At 37.7% G+C, this 22553-nt stretch overlaps 1 protein-coding gene across 1 annotated transcript in view; it reads right to left on the minus strand.

Moving 5' to 3' along the window:
• Positions 1 to 12081, minus strand: part of ADGRL2 (adhesion G protein-coupled receptor L2) — a 716223-nt gene extending 704142 nt beyond the window's left edge. Inside the window, exon 1 of the mRNA XM_027536750.1 lies at positions 11742 to 12081. The gene's annotated coding sequence lies outside the window, so the exon portion shown is untranslated. The remainder of the gene's footprint in view (positions 1 to 11741) is intronic.
• Positions 12082 to 22553: the final 10472 nt, after the last annotated feature.

Here is a 22553-nt window from a genome sequence, read left to right on the forward strand (position 1 = left end):
GCATTAATTCTTCTTCTGTACTCAGCTTTCTCTGTGGTCCAAATCTCATATCCATACATGACTACTGGAAAATCCATAGCTTTAACTAGATGGACCTTTGTTGGCAAAGTAATGTCTCTGCTTTTTAGTATGCAATCTAGGTTGGTCATAGCTTTACTTTCAAAGAGTAAGCATCTCTTAATTTCATGGCTGCAGTCACCATCTGCAGTGATTTTGGAGCCCCCCAAAATAAAGTCTGTCACCTTTTCCATTGTTTCTCCATCTATTTGCCATGAAGTGATGGGACCAGATGCCACAATCTTAGTTTTTTGAATGTTGATTTTTAAGCCAGCTTTTTCACTCTCCTCTTTCACTTTCATCAAGAGGCTCTTTAGTTCCTCTTAGCTTTCTGCCATAGGGTGGTGTCATCTGCGTGTCTGAAGTTATTGATATTTCTCCCAGCAATCTTGATTCCAGCTTGTGCTTCATCCAGCCCGGCATTTCTGGGGCCTCCCTGGTGGCTCACATGCCAACGCAGGAGACATGGGTTCAACCCCTGGGTCAGGAAGATCCTCTGGAGGAAGAAACAGCAAGCCATTCCAATATTCTTGTCTGGGAAATCCCATGGACAGAGGAGCCTGATGGACTGCAGTCCATGAGGTCACAAAGGAGTCACATACAACTTAGAGACTAAACAACAACATGAAAATACATCTGTGCACTGAATGATAAGTGATGCATGCTAAGTCGCTTCAGTCATGTTCAATTCTATGTGATCATATGGACGGTAGCCTGCCAGGGTCCTCTGTCCATGAGATTCTCCAAGCTAGAGTACTGAAGTGGGTTGCGATGCCCTGCTCCAGATGATCTTCCCAACTCAGGGATCGAACCCAAACCAAAAAATGTCTCCAGATATTGCTAATATCCTCAGGGAAGCAAAATCACCTCTGAGAACAACTTCTGTAAGCAGAGAGAGAGAGACAGAGAGAGCGAGAACTATCTCTGTGTACTAGATTAATTTGCTAACTTCATGTTGACAAAAAACGGTGCAAATTATATTTGCATTCTCTCAAGTTGCTCCAGGGATACCCTAAATTGGGGTAGATAAAAGATAGTTATGTGGATTTCTTATGTACTACTCAAATATCTGGGATCTAGTATTTACTATTCAGGGATTGCCTATTTATATTATAGATGTGAGTATAGCACACACGTGCACACACATTGCAGAGACATAATCAGAATATCTCTGATTTGGCCATGATCAGGACATTTAATGGTTATCTAGCTTTCATTCCTGTATCCTGTCAGCAAAACATCATGAACTTACTAGAATAAAATACATGTCTTGTGGCTGAAGTGAGTTGAATCAGCCTTACAAATACTATGATATTGCATGAATTCCAAGAGTCTCCTCAAAGGGGAAATATCTGTTTAGTGAAGCTTCATTATATTTCTCTTTAAAGAAAGAATAAGCTATGAAAATGGTAAAATATGATTGGCTTAAAATACAGTATATCCAACTTTAATCATTTTCTAAATCCAAAGATATTTTTAGATGAAAGCAAAGGAGGTCGTTTCCAAATCATTTTATGAAACTTAAGCCTACCCAGAGGAAAGGTAATTTTGTTTGATCCTGAACATCAAGTGAATTTGTTCACCAAACCATTTATCCCAAAAGGTAATTAAAATAATGTAAAATTGATCCAGTATATGTTTAACAAAATTAACTAATTATAATCTGCTTAAACCATTTAACCTTTATAGTTCCCACAAAAAAAAGTTTGATTTTCTTTGGAAAAATAAACAATGTGTTTTAAAAACGAGGTACCTCTTCATATACCTTTCTGTTTCTTTTTTGTTTTTCCCTTTGGTCAGTTATTCTATTCTAGGATGTCAATATAGCGAATAGAGTGGATAAGCAATTAAGGAAAAAAATAAGAGTTTCCCTTAAGTCAAGAGGACATTTGAAAAAGAAGAGAAATATTATATGCTGAAGAAATCAGATTCTACTTTTTGGTATTAATAGTGATTTCTGTTACAGTCAATATTGATACTAATACCTCAGTACTTAAATCAAGCCTCTAAAGACAAATTATTCATCAATTATTCCTTCAGTATTCAGATTGATCTATGGACAAAATAAATACTGCAGCTTAGCATGTTTGTTTTCAGTTTCTTCCCCTTTATTCAAGTCATTGTCAAGTATACCCTAAAACGTACAAGTTGAAAAAGTCTAACTGTCTGCCACTGACTACATTTACTTTATCCTTAATGCATTCTAATCACAGATAGAAATGCTGAGTAGATAGATGTCAAGATTTGGAAGGGTTTAAAGAGGCTCTTAAGTGTCCATGTGAGGTATAAAATAGTATGTAAAAGAAGAGATGTGCTGTGGCAGCTCCATTTTTTAAAAAGAGTAAGTAAGTAAGAACCACCTCAGGGAAAAAATGGTAGAAGTAACCATCGGTCCCCAGAGACTTTCTAATCCACAGCTGTCTATTATTAATTCATTATAACTTACTACTTTATTTTGGAGATAAAATTGTCATTTATGTCACTCCTAAAACCAAATAACATTATGAAAGACACTTCCTGGTAAAAATATTAACAGAATTGACTGTCTTTGCTTCATAGAGACAAACAAGTTATACACTGGGGGAAAAACGTCTGTGAATATTTTTGATACCAGTGAAGCAAGTCACCCATTACATTGAGGTTAATTTGTTGGCTCATGATTTCCACTTATCCAATGATATTGAATCACATGAACAAACCTCTACATCTAATCATATTTTTTTATTGAATTGTGACCTTTAATCCACCTTCTTCTTGATTATGAATGACAGTGACCTTTATCTAATTTAAAGCAGACACTCTGATGCAAAGATATGCAAACTACACATGTAAATTCTGAATCAAACTGAAGATGAGCATAATCTACTGGGGAGAAATTATTTCAGAAGACATTTATATTAAGGCTGAATGAGGTATCTGGGAGTGAGTGAATTAGTCAGCATACGAATGGTTAGTCGAGAGAGTTGCAAAGACCAAATGCTGTTTATATTTTCTCAGCTTCTATTTAGAAAAACTGAAATGTCAATATACATATAAATTTTTATTATTCTACTCAGCATTTTACGGCATTCAGGAAATGATCACAATGTAATAAAGTCAGACAAAATTATTTTTCAGAGGGCTTCGCAAACTGTGCCTGAATATTCAATTCATTTTCATTTCGATTCATTTTCTGCTGCATGAAAACCTGGTAAAATTCAGCCATGGCACGTGTGGTATGTTGACTTCCTGATGATGTTTTATCTCATTAAGGGGAAATTTGTGCCCAATAGCAGCTGGCAGTCAGCAGTGTTTCTAGGATATATTTAGAAACTACTATCTTAAGGAAAAAAGAATAAAAGAAGCATGCTTGCTTTGAGAATCAGTTGAACATCCTATACCAAACCTCCCTTTCCTGATTCCCCTCCTTTGTACCACCTCTTTCCTTTTTCTGTGGATTAATAAAAATAGTTCTGAGCTGACATTACTGAGGGCAAAGCCTGCCCTGTGCACAAACTGAAACACAGCCTAATCCTGAAATCCACTCTCCCCTTTCTCAAGCCATTCATGTTAATGCAAACTGGATGTTGGTGCTTCTCAAATTACATATCATTTTCTATATGTGCAAAAACGCCAAAGTAAAAGTGTTTAGGCACATGTGTCTAAAACTCATGATCCACATGTCTGCATTTTATTACATAGATACACATGTATATAAGTTTATATATGATGAAGATTATGCCACAGCAGGGGGCCTTTGATAGCATTTTGCTGTCAGAACCCCACCAAACTCTACCTGGCACAAGGATGTACTTTCTCGATTAACACCAGGAGGTTGTCCGATTGCTATATCTGAAATAAACAGATTTACCCTGACAGATAATCAGCATTTTGCACTGCCTAATACATGTTTATCTTCCACCATTGACATAATTACACTAAAAGTGCACTTAATATAATCTTTCATAGGAAATTAAACAGGGTTTAATGATATACTTATAATGAATTGGGGACGGAGTTGATGGAGAGAAATGTCAATACTAGATGTTTTGGGAGAACACATACATGAAGCAATGACGAGGGAATCAATGAATATTGGAAAAAATCAATGATAGTCTGTGTTTAAGGAATTCATTTACATAGTTTCCAAAGAAATCAGAAAAAACCTTACAAAGCTGTGAAATACCCTCTTGAGTTTTTTCCATGTTCTCTTGCTTCTTGTCTTCTGATATGTGTTCTGTTCTCACTTCACACACAGAAATAAAAAAAAAAAAGAACTTAAAATCCTCTTGAATGGATTTTATATTTGACTAATTTATAGTCAACACTTCCAAAAGTTCTCAGTTTTGAACTTGGATACTGGGAACTCTCAGAGTGGCCTGCACAGATCTTACTCAAAAGGAAATCCAGCAAGCTCTGTAGTTAGCTGCTATCACTAACGTGTTCTAACAGACATGCCATTTTAAGAGCTGTAGAAATTAACACATGCTGGTCATTAGGCATCAAGCCTTAAGGATATTAAATCAGGACCTGGATCAGCAGAGATAGGTGAAATATTAATTTTAATCAAAAGTATAAATATAACCCCTTGCGTAGGTAGCGTCTTTACTTAAGAATTTGCTATTCATGGCTATAATCAGCCTCATATGAGAATTTTAAGTCTGACTGTCCTCAGGTACTATGTCAATAACTGGATCAGTGCTCTGTTGTCCCATGAATCTCTTTTCTTAGCTACAAATTAAAACTAAGCCATGAAACATTTAAATACATGTGTCTCTGAGTGGAATCCAGAGTAATGGAAATTTGATGATTTTGGACAGAAAACAAAATTTATATGAGGAAGTACTGTTAAATGTCTTCCACAAGGTCAGCATTGCTTGAGACATAAGGAGATATCCTTTCCATTTTCACTATAAAATTGAGAAGTGCATATTTTTATTTCCAGTTTATAGATGAGGAAGCTGAAACTCAGAGAAATGAAATAATATTCCCATTAGCTGGGATCCCAACCCAGTTCTACCTGTCTGAAGCCTGTGATCTTTCTGTTTCTGCTTCCTCTGTAAACTCAATTCACATGATTTTTAAATGCCTTTGATTTTCATCTTCCAGTAAAGGATGTAGACTTTAAACTACAGTCCTATATCTCTTGCCTCCGTTAGAAATAATGCTTCCACAGTCATCTGCAGACAGCTCTATCCCTCTCTGAATCCAACAAAATCTCCCTATCCAGAATGCAATGACTTTCACATGCTAATCAGAAGAATTTCACAAATCATCTTTAACATCTCCATGGCTAAGGACCGAAAAATGAAGTGACTATGAGCTGACACAAGAAAATGCCTGTAGCAAGAGGCCAGAGTACCCCAACTGGAGCGACAGCCATGACTTCAGTGTCTTTACTTTGAATCTTCTGAGGAAATAGGAGATTTTTATCTTCCTTGGATCCTCACACCCAGAAGGGAGTCCTGCTTCTTACTCAGGTGGTGAACCCCAAACTGCTTTTTCTGTTTTATTTCTGCTAACAATGCTTTCTGAAGCTGGTGTCCTATTCCATGCATCCCAGCCTTTTTTCAGAAGTGCACGGGCTGACAATCACACTTTTCAAGCTGTCTTGAAACCCATTCCTCGATAGGCTCCATCTCTACCCTGCTTAGGTGTCAATGTCTGCTGGGTAAGACTGGATTTGGCGTACTTCTTTAGAATTTGATTCAAGGTTGTAAGCTTCCTTTGTGGGATTTCGTACCAGGCTGACTACTTTAGAGGTGGCATTAAAAGCTGCCTTATATCCTCTTTGCTTTCATCCTTACTTAGGACCCCAACCCCACTTAGTACATTCATTCCCAGGAAGCCAAAGCTTTAGGCCAAAGAATAACTTCTCTTTGAGATTAATTACAATTTCTATTCCAGTTATAGTGTATGAAGATTTAATGACAGAAGTTAAAAAGCTGTAAACTGTGGTTAATGAGAAATGCCAAGGTTTGAATTCTTGAACATCTTCTACACCCGTCTCTCCTCATGTCACAAGTTCTCTCTCCCTTCTCCATTCCTCTACCACCTGCCTTCTATGTTGCCTTATTTTCCCTTTTTCATTCTCTTCCTGCTCAGATTTTTCACCTTAGTTCTTTCACTAGTTGCTTCTCTAACTTCTGAAAATGAGAAATTCTATATATACGAGTACATGTAATCTTATCTATTGAAATTATCTATTTTCCTGTTGCTATTTTTAAAAGTGAGCATGGGTAAACTTTTATATGCTGTCTGAGGCCCACTGTCCAGAATATAGCTAGGTCTTAAGAAATGTTTTGAATGGATGGATGTCCCTCTCTTTGCCCTTGAAACAAATTTTTAAATATATATATTATAAATATATATTTATATTTATTTTATATATATTTATTTTAAATATATATATTTAAATATGTATGTATGTGTGTGTGTATATATATATATATATATATATATATATATATATATGTATATATAAACTTGGAGAAGGAAATGGCAACCCACTCCAGTATTCTTGCCTAGAGAATCCTGTGGACAGAGGAGCCTGGTGGGCTGCCGTCTATGGGGTTGCACAGAGTCGGACACGACTGAAGCGACTTAGCAGCAACAGCAGCATATATATCAACTAAGATAACCAGATTTTTTTTTTTAATCACTGAGCCATTCAAGTATTAATCAAGAATACCTTTTGGCTTTTACACTGAGTCAGGTGTGTTAAGGACAAAGATTAAGGATGATTTTTATCCTTAAATAGTTTATAAGCTACTTGAAATACAAGAATATGACCAAAAAACAACCAGGGGAATGTAAGAAAACAGTACAGAAGCTGACTTATGTGGTGTAACCTGTAGGTTCTGGGAATACATAAGGAAAATTTCTCAGTGACTGTGGGAAGGCCACTTGATTAATATTTCTGGGAGAGGACTGATAGGAAAATAACATATATAAAACATCTATAAGCAAACATACCAGACTTTCCAACCCTGGTTTAAGACTTACAAATTTTGGCTTTGCTTTTTAAACTTGGCTCTTAAAAGCTAGGAGACATTTTGGTTTTGAGCCTGGATATGTTAACTCTTCAGTCCAAATCTATTACTAATATATTTAAGAAATAAGTTATCTGAATATTTTTTGCCTTTCTCACAAGCATTCCAGAATGAGGACGATCTTTTGATTTTACTTTTTATTTTAGGAAATTAACAACTTTCAGACAGAAAATTCAGTTATGCAGCTGACAAATTTAGCAGTGAGAGACACAGCCTTAAAATGGTTTTAGATCACTTGTAACTCCTCTGAATGTTTACATCAACACATAGCCCATAACCACCATACCCTGTTCTCTTCCTGCCACCTCCTTTTTTTTCCAAGGTAAGACTATCAACCAAGAAATAGAGAAATAAAATGTGAAAGAAATGTCTCACAGGCTAAGAACTTGCTCAGCAAGAGATGATGGAAGGGTAAGCTCAAATTTAAATTAATTCTCAACCTTTCCTGTACCAATGGTCTATGTCTCACTTAGCTAATCCAGGCAAAATTGATATTTTAAAATAACTTCAAAGATAGGTTCTCAGACTTTCTGCCTGCCAGCAGATAGGGGTTCTGGTTATATAGGACAGTCCATCTGCTTGATACTTCAAATAAGATTTTAAAAGTATGCTGGTATCATGGAATGCCATCAGTTTTTTGTTTTTTTTTTCATTTGTTACTAGAGAAATGTATAACTGGCTTAGTAGCTACTGACTCCAGGTTCTCCACATTTCTGCCACTTGGTTATGTGGTAATCTTGTTCAAATTTTTGTTTACATTACATATTTGATATTCAAAGGTAAAATGAGCACAGTCTTTAAATCAGGTTTCTATGAGTTCCATGCATAATAGTTCATCTTCTTTCATGGGAGGGGTGGGGTTAGGAATAGCAGGAGAGTATTCAAGCTATTTGGAATAAATGGAGAAAGCTAAAGCCACAATGCTTCCTGGTACGGACCTGTTCTTGCTCATTTCTCCAGAAGGAAACAATACTTTCTGACTCAAGGACAGACAGAGTCTCATCATTTAAAGATGGATTTTCACTTCATTTGTGATCTTTATCTGCTTTTGGAATGCACTGGTGTATTTCAACCGGGGAAATTTTCATTCATATGTGCCCATGGAAAGAAAGACAAGGAAAAGGGCTTCTTTTCACTACCAAAGAGATTCTGAAGAAAGATGACAAGATAGAGGAAGATATTTTTTCTGAAGGGTACAGTTGTTTGCATGAAAACTTTAATTGTTACCAGAACTTCAATGGAGTTGCAAGAAAAGGTAGTTAGGTAAAGCCTCAGGTTAATTTCCATCATTACCAAGCACTTTACACCAGTGAAAATTTCCAAACATATAAAGAGATGTCAATCTTGTTCTTTAGACAGGGAGGACAAAACAGGTGTTGGGGGAGGGGGTGGGGATAGTGCTTCAAAGGCTGTCAGTAGACAATTCAGTCAGTTATAGATCTGTTTTAGTTCTTAACTCCTTGAGCTAAAGGACTAATGTTCTGCAAGAGTAACAATTTCTGTCATGTATTAAATGAAAATACTTAAAAAAATATATCTCTGTTATAATGATAATACAGACAGGAGTGAAGTGAAGTGACGAGTTGAAAAATCGGAATCAGATACTTGAACCAAGACTACAAATGGACAAATAGTAATGTTTTTGCTGAGTTGGAAGGGTGTTCTTATTGCATTTAGTTATCTGAGCTAATTAGTCAGGAAGGTATTATTGTGTGATGTTTCAACACTGGTATCAAAGTAAATGGGTTCAAAGCTCAGTTCTACTACAACTTTGTGGCCTTGGCTAAGTTATTTAACTTCTCTAAACCTCAATGTTTCTATCTAGGAAATGGGTATGATGGTTCCATTGACTTCATAGTGTTGTACAGATTAAGACAGAAGAGATAATTAGCATCTGCTGAGTTTTCACTTAATATTACATTTAATTCATACACAGCAATGAGTTTCATGATTTAGAAAATAAATACGGTATGACACAATAGTTCCTGAGAAAATTTTTCATGTCTACAGATGATAAAAGTGTTAAATGTCTGCTGATGAAACACATCGTTTTCCCTCAGGCAGGGTTGCAAGTTTCTTTGGCCCTACTAAACACTTCTGAAGTTACAGAGAACTTATTAACATCCACTATAGCATCCTTTTAAGATGATAATTTATCTTTTTAACTGTACTTGGTAAAACCAGCAGAAAAGAGCCAGGTGGGAATAACAACATGGTGTTATATACAGCTACAAGGCTTACTAGTTCTATACATTCTGCTGCAAGGCATACTAAAATGGAATAAAATGTAACTTATCTTGAACAGTTGCTTGAATGAGTTACTAGAGGAATGGCAAGTTTACGGATGAAGCAAAAGAAACCCAGGGGAATTGAAAGCTGTGACCATTTTATTTAGGATGCACAGTAAAACCTAACTTAAGGCATACATGTTAGGTCTTTGGAGAGTTTCCTAGGAGGTTTGCAAACAAATGTGAAAGTCTCTAAAATACATGCTTTTGAAATAACTCTGTGAAATGATGGTTTGAAACTCCATGAGGGGAATGCCGTCATACCTATCAAATACTAGTAATTTAGTTGAAAAGAGAACGCCTCGTTTGCATTTTCTCTGTCCCCAAAAGATCTCCCTGACCACTTTTTATATCTATCCTCAGCTTGACTGCTGAAGAGTATTACATGGCGTTCCTTTGTTCTGAAAGGGCATCCTTCAGTTTCACACTAGTATCAAGTTCAAACAACCAGGCAATCCCACACACCTTTCCATCTGTTAAGGTTTTCAAGTGTCGGTTGCTTCTCTCAAATTCATCGTAAATATGAAAGAATCACCCTCTACCGTTAGTCGCAGATCCTTTCTTTCCTCCCTGGTAATATTGAAGATGTGAATGGAATCCTCCAGTGACAGTGTCTGGGAAGACGATATTCATGGGGAACAACATGATTTGAATAGATAAATTCAATTAGTCCTTCTTGGGAAGCCTCAGTTTACTTTATCATTCTGTATTTCAAAGAGTTTTAAAGAAATTCTAATTACTGTGTAAGAAATAAGTCATATTCCTCTTTTCTCACTGTGTAGGGCTTTTATTACCCACTGCTATAAAACATATATCTTTTTCTTCCTGTTGCTATCTTAGCAGAGTAACCTGCATACCAATAGGATCACTAAAATGCCACAAAGCAGAACGTATTTATCTGTTAAATTCTATGTACAGTAACCTAACAAATGCCAAAGACAGAAAGATTGCCCTCTGCACAGTAATACTTGTGTAGATGTCTTCTTTATGCTAACAATGACAAGGCTTCATGCCTTGTACTGTACTCAAAAATCAGAATGCATTTTTAAAATAGAAGACTCTGTACCAAAAAGAAAAAAGAACTGCACATTTTTGGCACTGAGATATTTTATGTGGATAATAAATTTTTTCCCTCGAACTCCACTAACTACAGGCACCTACCTAGAAGATGAAAACTAAGATTTATGTCATCAGAACTATTCAGTGTACCAGAGGATCATTTTTTCTTCTTTTCAGGACTGTCAACTTTGTTTACTATTTATGTTCAATTCTATACTATACAAGAGATTAAATAGTCTTGTCATAGCCACATGTCATACCTTGCCAGAAAAATAAGGTAATAAATGTAAAATAATATTAATAAGGCCTGCTTTCAAAGACTTATTGGGTTTATCGAAATCTAAATTATAACTGGAATATTATATTTGTACTAATCAGAAAGAGATTTCTACATAGAAATTTAGTATGTTTTAAAATTGAAATGACTAAGAAATGATTAAAATATCATTACAAGCAACTTCAAGGGAACACATATGAAGTAATATAAGCCCAGGAATTGCCTTCATAAATCAGCATGTATATCGTCAAGTCTTGTTAGCCTCTTACATGCATTTTTAATCCAAACATAACCATTTGGCTATTGAAATCAGTCTTAAAAATTGATATCAAACAGTGCTATACAAATGTAAGCTTATTTTTAGCCTTGTTACATCAAACTTTTTTATAATGCAATTTCAATCTCAAATCAATAAATAATAGCATGTATAATGACAGTAATGAATCCTAACTAATTATAATACTTCTGCATAGCCTAGTAACAATTTATAAATTGTGAAAAATAAATCTATTTGACAGGCCTGTTAGCTATAAGGCCTTCAGTTTCCTGCTTTGCAGCAGAATGAAGTAAAATCCATTCTTTTTTTGCTCTTGTTAAAAACATTTCAACAGTTAGTTCTTTTTCACAGAAAATGCTGCAGGAATGTTCCAGGTTAAAAAAAAAAATAGCACGGTTGAATTGTACCCTTGGCTATTATTGGCCAGAATACATGCTAAGTTAAAACATACTAAAGAGATTATTTTTTAAGAGGGAGAACTTGATAGACATTTGTATTTGTATTTTAGAGAGTGGACACTATGCTCTTTATTGCATTGTAAAACTGAATCTGGCTGCAGGGAAAATAAACATTACAATTACTCGGCACTTAAACAATTGTACCTATACAGTTAAGTAACAAAAGCGTGAGGCACCTGGAATCACAGCATTTGTGCCTAATGCCAGCAACAATATAAAGCATTCAAGTGACATTTGATAATGAGCAGACAGTGGAGGCATTACACACGTCTTTAGAAGAATCAGACTTCCTACCTTGAAAAGACAGATGGAGGTAAGTTCCTTTATAAAAAAAAGTTGTAAGTAAAGCCAGGCAGCAGTTGCAGTAAATTGAGTCCTTTCAGTCACTGTATACATACAGCAGTTCTGCAATAAGGGGAAAAATATAATGGGAGGAGCGGCTGTGAACGAGTGACCTCCTCAAGCTGAGTCCTCTCTGTGAACCAGGCATTGAAAACCACTGCTCCTGATTTGCATGGATTATCTCCACTTGAACAGATACAGAGCAGATACATTTAAATTGAGCTGGCACAATGGCAAAAAGATGGAAGAGTGAATGAATGAGGGGCAGCGCAAGAGAGGGAGAGAGAAAGAGAAACAGACACGAGATCGGAGAGCGTGGATAAGCTGGTTCTTGCAGAACTGTGTCTCAGAAGAGCTACAGCTCCCTCTTCATGTCACAGTTGTAAGATAAGAAATGTTGTCATTAAGAACTGGTTAATCATAGGGGAAAATTTACTCAGATTACCTGATGCTCCATCTGATCTGATTTCTATGAACACTTTATGACTCTTTCTCTTTTATCATCAGGATTTTAGATACTGAAAATCTTTTGATTAGTAGACAGGTAAACAAATTCGGATAAAACTCTGAGTTTTGAATAAGATCAGAGCTTTGACTTGACTGAAAAAATGTCAGTAAAGAAACCTAGATTTGTTAAACAGAATATTTATTTTGAAAGAAAATTAATCCTTGTTAACTTTTAAAGAACTACTAGTATATACTGCAATATAAAAAGAAAATGATATTTAAATATTTATTAAAGATTAATTATCTGAAAGGATCCAAATGTACAACTAAAAAGGGGATTTTTAAAATTTCTTGTGGTGCTATTTTTTTTCCTTCATAATGTCTCTTGATGGCATTTCAGAACAGAAGAAATCCCTCTTTCTATATAATACAGATGTATCTTAAAATACACAATTGCTACTTGATTTCTTATTTAGTATTTGCAGAGTTTTATATATTCATATTTTCATTTTGAAAAAAGAGAGAGGAGAAGGGGCATATGATTGTAACTCTTGTCACTTGTAACTCAATAAATCTGTGGCAGATCTCAGAAGAAAAGAATAACCCTCATTTAGCAAGTTAACGTGAAGCCTGCTTTCTCTTTGTGTAAAGATATCTGTGGATACCCAAACAGTGAGGCAATTAGGTCAAATTCAAAGGAAAAATCAGTCAAACCAGCTGGTTGACTGAATTGATCATAGCCGTGAGGAAGCTTGGTGTGAACCAAATGACATGGGTTAAATGTATTTCAAAAATTACATTAAAACTTAGCAAACACATGTGAGTCATATTTGCAGAAAGTAGTAACGAGGCCAGTAAGATTTTTGCTTGCTGTTGAGATCCCATATTTTTCCTGTCGATAAAAATTTAAACATAGGATACTTACAGGAACTTTGATTTGATGGATGGAAGTGATACTTTAAAAGAGATCTCCAGGAATATGCCATCATATGTTTCTGTGAGATTTAGTGAATATCTGGAATTTCTGAAGTGTGCAGACTTAGTGACTATAACTGTGTTTAGGAAACAATTGCTTAAAAGTAAAAGGATGAAGACAATAGTTATTTTATGATTCTGACATCCAGTAGTCTGTTTGCTCTCTGAGTGGATGGTGAGTGCTCAGGGTTTTTTTTTTTTTATATCAGTTTGGACACAGTTTGGACACATATCAGAGTTGGAATGTTATTGAGGTCTCAATGGTACTTTTCAGGTTGTAAACCCTCTGGAGTCAGGGACCATGTACCATCCTTTAAACTAGTTCCTCAAACATTTTGAAAGTGTGCTTTGTATATTTCAGATATTTCTAAATGTCTGTAGAAAATATATTGGAAATAATGGTAAAGCACTTATATTCTCTATAGTGGTTGTTTTCTGTAAAAATTAGATTCAGAAATTATAATCTCTTGTAATCACATGAAATAAAAGGAATGAAATAAATTTAATTTAAATGTCTTGTCATATATAAAATCATAATAATTATAGCAGCAGTGCTGGCTTTTATATTGACACGTGAGCTTAATTAGGGACCTTCTTCATGATACCAGGGGGTACCTTCCAGAAGGTAAAAAGGTATGTTTAGGATTTGACTAACAATTTTCTGAGCACCAGTGCTGACTAAGACAATTATCAGCTTTGTGACTGTGGGCAAATTACTTGTTTGTAAAATGGGGATAATAAAACAACATTTATTATGTGGTTAGTGTAAGGAATAAAGGGACAGGCTTAGCATAGCACCTGGGTAAACACTTAATCAGTGTAACCTATTGTTACAATTATTATAAATCTGTTTCCATTGAACTTGATTGCCTCTTTCTGAACTGGGAAGTGTTATTGTAGTGTCTACTGGATGTAGAAAAGGTAGACTTCTTTGTTCTTGACTTTTTCTGGCCATTGTATGAGGAGGGCTTCTTCCTGGTCCCTGACAACCAGAAGGGCTGGTGCTTCTACCTTTTTATAAAAGACAGAAATAGAAATATTATTCTCAGGAGAGCTAGAGAGTGTCGTAGCAGCAGATCCAACCTTCTGTACAGGAATAGGAAATGGCTTGTGTGGTACAATGTGAAGGGCACCCAGAAGCTCCCAGTCCAGAAATATCTTCCCATCTGTCCTTTCTTATTTCCTGAAATGCCACCATTAGAGGTTCATTTCTATGTTTTATTGGCTTCCCATTCTCTTTTTCAGTGTACAAACTACTGGCAGAATTAACACATTAATAAATTTACGCTTAGAGTGACACATGAATTCATAGTGGTTTTAATTATTCTATGAGAGATGCTTTCTTCTACTATCTTGCTGAAGATCAGCAATATCAAGGAAAAGTCAGATTTCAATGAAAATGCATAGAAAGCCCATTTGGTAGATAGGAATGTGTGGGGATGGAATCCTAACAAGGGTGGCTCTTGTGCTGCTGTGCATTGGATCTGCCAGTATGTGAGAGATCCTGCAGCCGGCACAGAGAGTAACGTGGAGGTTCTGGCCTCTGGGGCACTGGAATGGGGAACAAGGACTCACTCATTCATTCAACAAAGTGGAAGGAGTGTTTTGTAGCAAAAACCTGGACTAGGTTTTTGTCAACAAAACACTGCTGCTGCTGCTAAGTTGCTTCAGTCATGTCTGACTCTGTGCGACCCATAGACGGAAGCTTTATTCTCACTTCTAGTGGAGATGATGGACACAGGTACGGGAACAGGTTAATCCTAATATTGGATATCTGTACAAAGGAAAAGAACACAGAGGAAAAGCACCATTGGGAATAATTAAAAAGGCCTTTATGAAGTGGGCAATGCTTGATCTGACGCTTGAAGACACAGTGGGAGCTGTTTAGGGAAGTAAGAGATGAAGGAGAGGTTGCAGGTTTATTCCAGGTTCAGTGAACATGGTACAGCAGCAGGGTGGTGGGAAAGAGACAACCAGCCGGAACAACCTGCTCAGAGCAGAGCGGAAGGATGGGACTGAAATACGAGGAAAGAACTGAGGAGCAGGTCTCAGAAAGGAGGCGTGGGCACAAGCACCTCAGGGCATTTGTACCTTCATCCCTCCTCTTACTCTGTACACCTGGCACCTGCACGCATCTGGGCTCCCCAGCCCTGGGAGCACACACATAAGCAAATATTTAAACGACAAGGACAGCTGTCCTCGGTGAGTAAAGCGGGGTGTATTGCCAATTAGATTAGAGACTAACGTCTTTGGGGACTTGAAATATTACAAAATTATTTTCAAGAGTCAGCCACTCTCTTCCTTAACCTATAGTGTTATATGGAATATTCATATATGAATTAAAATTAATTGTGCTTAGAGACTTTGGGATGAAGCAAATCAGGGTGGAAATCACTGCTGGAGCCCTGGAACTCATTTAGGATACAAAAAATACAGAAAATCTTAGTGAGAAATATTACCAGCATTAATGCCATTAATACTGAAAGTGAAAAGTGAAAGTGAAGTCACTCAGTCGTGTCTGACTCTTTGCGACCCCATGGACTGTAGCCCACCAGACATTGCTGTCCTTGAGATTATTCAGGCAAGAATACTGGAGCGGGTTGCCATTTTTTCTCAAAGGGATTGTCCCAATACTTATGATGGTTAATAATCGGAAAATTATATTTATGAAACTATAACAATAACAGAGTCAAATCAGATAGCAAAGCTCCCAACTTTAATATAAAATGCTGTATTATAACCTTCCATTTTCTTCTATTGCTTGAATCTTAGCTATTTTGACATATTTATCCAGAAAATATTGAAATTTCTATACTTAACTCAAGAATGACAAATTGCTTTTTGTAAATATTACACTTACAGTAAAATTCATTGTAAGATAAATGATTACACAGATTTGGGACCCAGTAGTGGGAAATACATTTGAATTCTAATAAGGACTGGTTCAAGCCTAAAAACAATTAATAACCGTCAATTTCCCATAAACATAATGACAAGTAAAACCTCTAAAAAGGGTACCCAAACCACAAATGATTAAAAAATTATGCTGATTAAAAGAATGGCCGAATATATCAGGACTCTTTTAAATTATTTTTCAGTAGCAGTGCCTTCCTCTGACCTCTATGGAGGTAGAAAGAGCGCAGTTTAGTTCAACATTCAGCTCTTCTTCAAATATTTTAAAACTACTTAAAGTTCTGTGGTCAAGGAGATATGTCACTTAGATCTCTCTTCAAGAAAAATTCTGTGGTTCTGTAGCAAGGTGTAAAGTTAACTGACAGCCTCCAGCTATTAGCACTTTCACTGTTCCCCTCCTCAGACAGCCCTTAGATCATAAATAAGCATAATGGAGCTCTTAAGACTTTTCCATTTCTTCCCAGTACAGGACTTCTTTGAGGCTTTCCCTGACCAACTCAGCCTCCTTCATCCTTTGACTATCAGGCTTTTTTCTTGTGTAGTATTGTGCACTTAGTCACTCAGTCATGTCCAACTCTCTGCGACTCCATGGACTATAGCCCACCAGGCTACTCTGTCCATGGGATTTTTCAGGCAAGAAATACTAGAATTGGTTGCCATTTCCTTCTCCAGGGGATCTTCCTGACCCAGGGATTGAATCCTGATCTCCTGTGTCTCCTACATTGTAGTCAGACTCTTTACTTGCTGCATCATCTTGGAAGTTCACCTGGGAAGCCCATCATAAGCCTAGGTCCCTGATAAAATTCGTAGATAAAATTTATCAGACACAAGTTTCTAACAGTCAACACTACTTGATTCGGAACCAAATTTCTTTCTCTTTCAATTTCCAAAGAACTGACCTCTCACTCTTCCTATATTCATAGAACTCATAGATATGTTTCTGCTATGTTTCTACTTTCCAGAAGTTCTTGTTCTTGGAACAGTAAAATGTTCTTTGGAGAGCCAATTTTCTCCAGGAGTTGCTTTCACTGAATCACTTCTCAAATTACTACTTTGTTTCCACACCTCTGTTGTACTGAAAACATAGGCACATTACCAAATACAGAATTGAGTAGTCCAATAGACTTATTAGACTAACTGCAAGAGGAGACAAGCAGCACAAACAACACGTTGATGTACTTAGATCAATAAGGCTCTGGAAGACGTTCAGGTTCAGTGCCGAACTGAAGGAGGCTCACATTAAAGAGAGTTTGAAGGATGTAAGAGAGTAAGAAAGGAGCTTGTTGGTAGATAGTGTAAATTTGTGGTATATGGAATAACAGAGAAAAATGAATGGGGCTTTAGAAATGAATGGGGCTTTAGAAATGAAGTCATTAGTGAAAATGATCAGGATTTTAAATTCAATCCTTATCTTTATCACCAAGGTACTTATATGTTTTCACTGCAAAAGGGATAAAAACTTGCTGCTGTATCCATTTATAAAACACTGGGAGTCTCCCAATGGCATTGTTTAAAAGAAGAGGCATATCACCATTAATGAAACCTTTGCATTTTAGATTCTAAGATAAAAATCAGTAAGGAAGAAAAGAATCCTTTTGAAAAGCTTTGGTTTCTGTAAGGTATTCCTAAAGAAATTCATGTGACTTATTCAAAGAAGCTTACCTGAACTCTGAACCTTAAAGAAAAATGAGTCAATATACCATCTGGTATAACTAAATGAAAGTAAGTCAGTCATGTCTGACTCTTTGTGACTCCATGGACTATACAGTCCATGGAATTCTCCAGGCCAGAATAGTAGAGTGGGCAGCCTTTCCCTTCTTCAGGGGATCTTCCCAACCCAGGGATTGAAACCAGGTCTCCCACATTGCAGGCGGATTCTTTACCAGCTGAGCCACAAGGGAAGACTCTGGTATAACTAAGGAGTAAATATATTGTTTACTTGTATATACAAACATAACTAGTCAAAAAAATAACCTTAAAATAGTTCATTGTTCAAGATTTATAGGTCTAGTCAAGGCTATGGTTTTTCCAGTAGTCATGTATGGATGTGAGAGTTGGACTGTGAAGAAAGCTGAGCACTGAAGAATTGATGCTTTTGAACTGTGGTGTTGGAAAAGACTCTTGAGAGTCCCTTGGACTGCAAGGATATCCAACCAGTCCGTTCTGAAGGAGATCAGTCCTGGGGTTTCTTTGGATGGAATGATGCTAAAGCTGAAACTCCAGTACTTTGGCCACCTCATGTGAACAGTTGACCCACTGGAAAAGACTCTGATGCTGGGAGGGATTGGGGGCAGGAGGAGAAGGGGATGACAGAGAATGAGATGGCTGGATGGCATCACCGACTCTATGGATGTGAGTTTGAGTGAACTCCGGGAGTTGATGATGCACAGGGAGGCCTGGTGTGCTGTGATTCATGGGGTCGCAAAGAGTCAGACATGACTGAACGACTGAACTGAAGGTTTATATAAAGCAGATGAGTATCTAACGCCTTAAAAAGTATTTCAAGTAGTTATAATGTTTACTTTGGAAATAATGCTTTATCATGACCATTTCATGTATGTTCCTACTAGGTTTCTTCAGTCATGTCTGACTCATTGTGACCCCATGGATTGTAGCCCACCTGGTTCCTCTGTCCATGGGATTCTCCAGGCAAGAATACTGGAGTGGACTGCCATGCTTTCTTCCAGGGGATCTTCACTACCCAGGAATTGAACCTACATCTCTTACTTCTCCTGCTTTGGCAGTCAGGTACTTTATCACTAGAGCCACCTGGGAAACCCATTTCATGTATAAACCCACATTAATTCAGATATTTAATTAGAAGCAGTAATTTACCCCACCTTAAAATGCAGGTTATAGATATCCTGTGTATGGAGATTCTGAGGTAGATTCAGGAGAATGGAGTAGGCCAAGGGATCATGACATCTATGCTGCTGCTGCTAAGTCACTTCAGTTGTGTCTGACTCTGTGTGACCCCATCCCTGGGATTCTCCAGGCAAGAACACTGGAGTGGGTTCCCATTTCCTTCTCCAGTGCATGAAAGTGAAAGGTGAAAGTGAAGTCGCTCAGTTGTGTCTGACTCTTAGCGACAGTTGCAGTTTAGTTTGTCTTCCAATTGATTCTCTCATTCATTCTTTCACTCATTTATTTTTTGAAAGTATGTATTCAAAGTCTGGACTTCCCTGGTTGCTCAGATGGTAAAGAATCTGCTTGCAATGTGGGAGACCTTAGTTCAATCCCTAGGTTGGGAAGATCCCCTAGAGGAGGGCATGGCCACCCATTCCAGTATTCTTGCCTGGAGAACCCCCATGGACAGAAGAACCCAGCAGCCTACAGTCCATGGGGTCACAAAGAATTGGACATGACTGAATGACTAAGCACAGCACATTCAAAGTTGACTTTTGGATTAACGATGAGTAGAGAGAGACATGGTTCCCTGCCTGTGGGGTAGCTAGCAAGGAAGAGAAATGTTATCGTTCAGTCATGTCCAACTTGTTTTGACCAATAGAATTTGATGAAAATGAATTTTTACTAGTTTTGAACCTAGGCTTAAAGAGACCTTGTAAGCGTCTCCTCTCACAGTCTTGGAACCTTAGACATGGTTCCCTGCCTGTGGGGTAGCTAGCAAGGAAGAGAAGTGTTATCGTTCAGTCATGTCCGACTTGTTTGGACCAATAGAATTTGATGAAAATGAATTTTTACTAGTTTTGAACCTAGGCTTAAAGAGACCTTGTAAGCGTCTCCTCTCACAGTCTTGGAACCTTAGACATGGTTCCCTGCCTGTGGGGTAGCTAGCAAGGAAGAGAAGTGTTATCGTTCAGTCATGTCCGACTTGTTTGGACCAATAGAATTTGATGAAAATGAATTTTTACTAGTTTTGAACCTAGGCTTAAAGAGACCTTGTAAGCGTCTCCTCTCACAGTCTTGGAACCTTTTGACGGCTATGTAAACAATCTCAGACAGACTGTGGAGATGAGAGACCCCATGGGGAGAGACCCTGTTATCTCATCCATCTCACCTGAGGCCATTAGGCACCGACCAGCCACTACTGCATTAGATAATGACAAGATATATTGTCCATAGTCTAGACCAACAGCCAATTGTCATTCTGAAAAACCATGAGCTAAATGCATGTTTTTTAGTTTTATATCACTAACTTTTGGGGTGGTTTACAAAAGACAAATGACCAGAAGCAACAACAACAACAACAACCTCTCAAAGAGATAAACTTAGGATACACAGCATCAGATCAGATCAGATCAGTCGCTCAGTCGTGTCCGACTCTTTGCAACCACATGAATCACAGCATGCCAGGCCTCCCTGTCCATCACCAACTCCCGGAATTCACTCAGACTCATGTCCATCGAGTCAGTGATGCCATCCAGCCATCTCATCCTCTGTCATCCCCTTCTCCTCCTGCCCCCAATCCCTCCCAGCATCAGAGTCTTTTCCAATGAGGTGGCCAAAGTACTGGAGTTTCAGCTTTAGCATCATTCCCTTCAAAGAAAGCCCAGGGCTGATCTGCTTCAGAATGGACTGGTTGGATCTCCTTGCAGTCCAAGGGACTCTCAAGAGTCTTCTCCAACACCACAGTTCAAAAGCATCAATTCTTGGGTGCTCAGCTTTCTTCACAGTCCAACTCTCACATCCATACATGACCACAGGACAAACCATAGCCTTGACTAGACGAACCTTTGTTGGCAAAGTAATGTCTCTGCTTTTGAATATGCTATCTAGGTTTGTCATAACTTTCCTTCCAAGGAGCAAGCGTCTTTTAATTTCATGGCTGCAGTCACCATCTGCAGTGATTTTGGAGCCCAGAAAAATAAAGTCTGACACTGTTTCCACTGTTTCCCCATCTATTGCCCATGAAGTGGTGCAGCATAGAGACATACTAATCCAATCTATTGAAGCTGAGGAAGGCTTCCAAAAAGAAATGACATGTAACTTGAGACCTGATGAATGAGAAGTAACAGCTATCTAATGACCATGCTCCAACCGTATAAAAGGTTTTTAAGAGGGGCTTTCCTGGTGGTCCAGTGGTTAAAAATCTGCCTCTCAAAGTAGGGGACACCAGTTCAATCCCTTGTTGGGGAAGATTCCACATGCTCTGGGGCAACTAAGCCCATGTGCAACAACAACTGAGCCTGCACTCTGGAGCCCTCAAGTCAAAAGTACTGAGTGCACGTGCCTAGAGCCTGTGGTCTATAACAAGAGAAGCCACTGCAAAGAAAAGCCTGAGCAGTGCAACTAAAGAGTAACCACCCCACTCTTCCCAACTAGAGAAATCCTGCACACAGCAATGGAGACCCAGTGCAGCCAAAAACAAATAAGCAAATAAATATATATATTTTTTGCAAATAAATATTTTTGAAAAAGCTGTATAGGAAAGGAGATGCTGCTATCATATACATCAAAATATGTCATTTCCATCTTTAAAACAGCTCTTGAATCCAACACTTGTCATCACTTCCATTTTTACTGTTTAAGTACAGACCACATACTCATCTGAATTATTGCTCTGGGTCCCATGGTCTCTTAAACTCTTCTGTGCAGTCTTTCTGCTTTTCTTATGGTCTATTTTCACCACAGGAAGTAAAATGAACTGGTAAAAAATGTCAGATCTTACTGCTCCTCTACTCAAAACTCTATGTAATAGATTGACTAATAGCCCCCACAGAAAGATATGTATACACGTTTACCTCCTAAAACTGTGGAAGTGACTTCATTAAAAAAAAAAAGAAAAAAAAAGGAGTCTTCATAGGGTAATTAAGTTCAAGATTGCAAGGTGAGATCCTCCTGGATTATGGAGATGGACTCTAAATGCACAAACCAGTGTCCTTATTAAAGAGAGAAGAGGAGAAGACAGAATGATACAGAGGAGAAGACCATGTGAACAGGCAGCAGAGACTAGAGTGATGTTACCCAAAGTTAAAGCATACACAGAGCCACAGAAAGCAGGAAGAGGCGAGGAAAGACTTCCCTTATATTTTTGGAGGTAGCAGGGCCCTGCAAATACCTTTATTTTGGATTTTTGGCCTCTAGAACTAAGGGAGAATAAACATCTATTAAGCCATGCAGTTTGTGGTAATTTGTTAAGACAGTCCTGCTGCTGCTGCTGCTAAGTCACTTCAGTTGTGTCCGACTCTGTGTGACCCCATAGACGGCAGCCCACCAGGCTTCCCTGTCCCTGGGGTTCTCCAGGCAAGAACACTGAAGTGGGTTGCCATTTCCTTCTCCAATGCATGAAAGTGAAAAGTGAAAGTAAAGACGCTCAGTCCTAGGATCTAATAAACCTCCAATATCTTCTTGTCTCATTCAGAATAAAGCCTAATGCCAAAGCTCTTGCATGGACCTACAAGGCCCTACCTGGACTTCCTTCCCCCTACTCCTGACCCCTCTGACATCATATTCTACATATACTCCCTT

This window comes from Bos indicus x Bos taurus, chromosome 3 (genome assembly GCF_003369695.1).
Source record: "Bos indicus x Bos taurus breed Angus x Brahman F1 hybrid chromosome 3, Bos_hybrid_MaternalHap_v2.0, whole genome shotgun sequence".
NCBI classification, from domain to species: domain Eukaryota; kingdom Metazoa; phylum Chordata; class Mammalia; order Artiodactyla; family Bovidae; genus Bos; species Bos indicus x Bos taurus.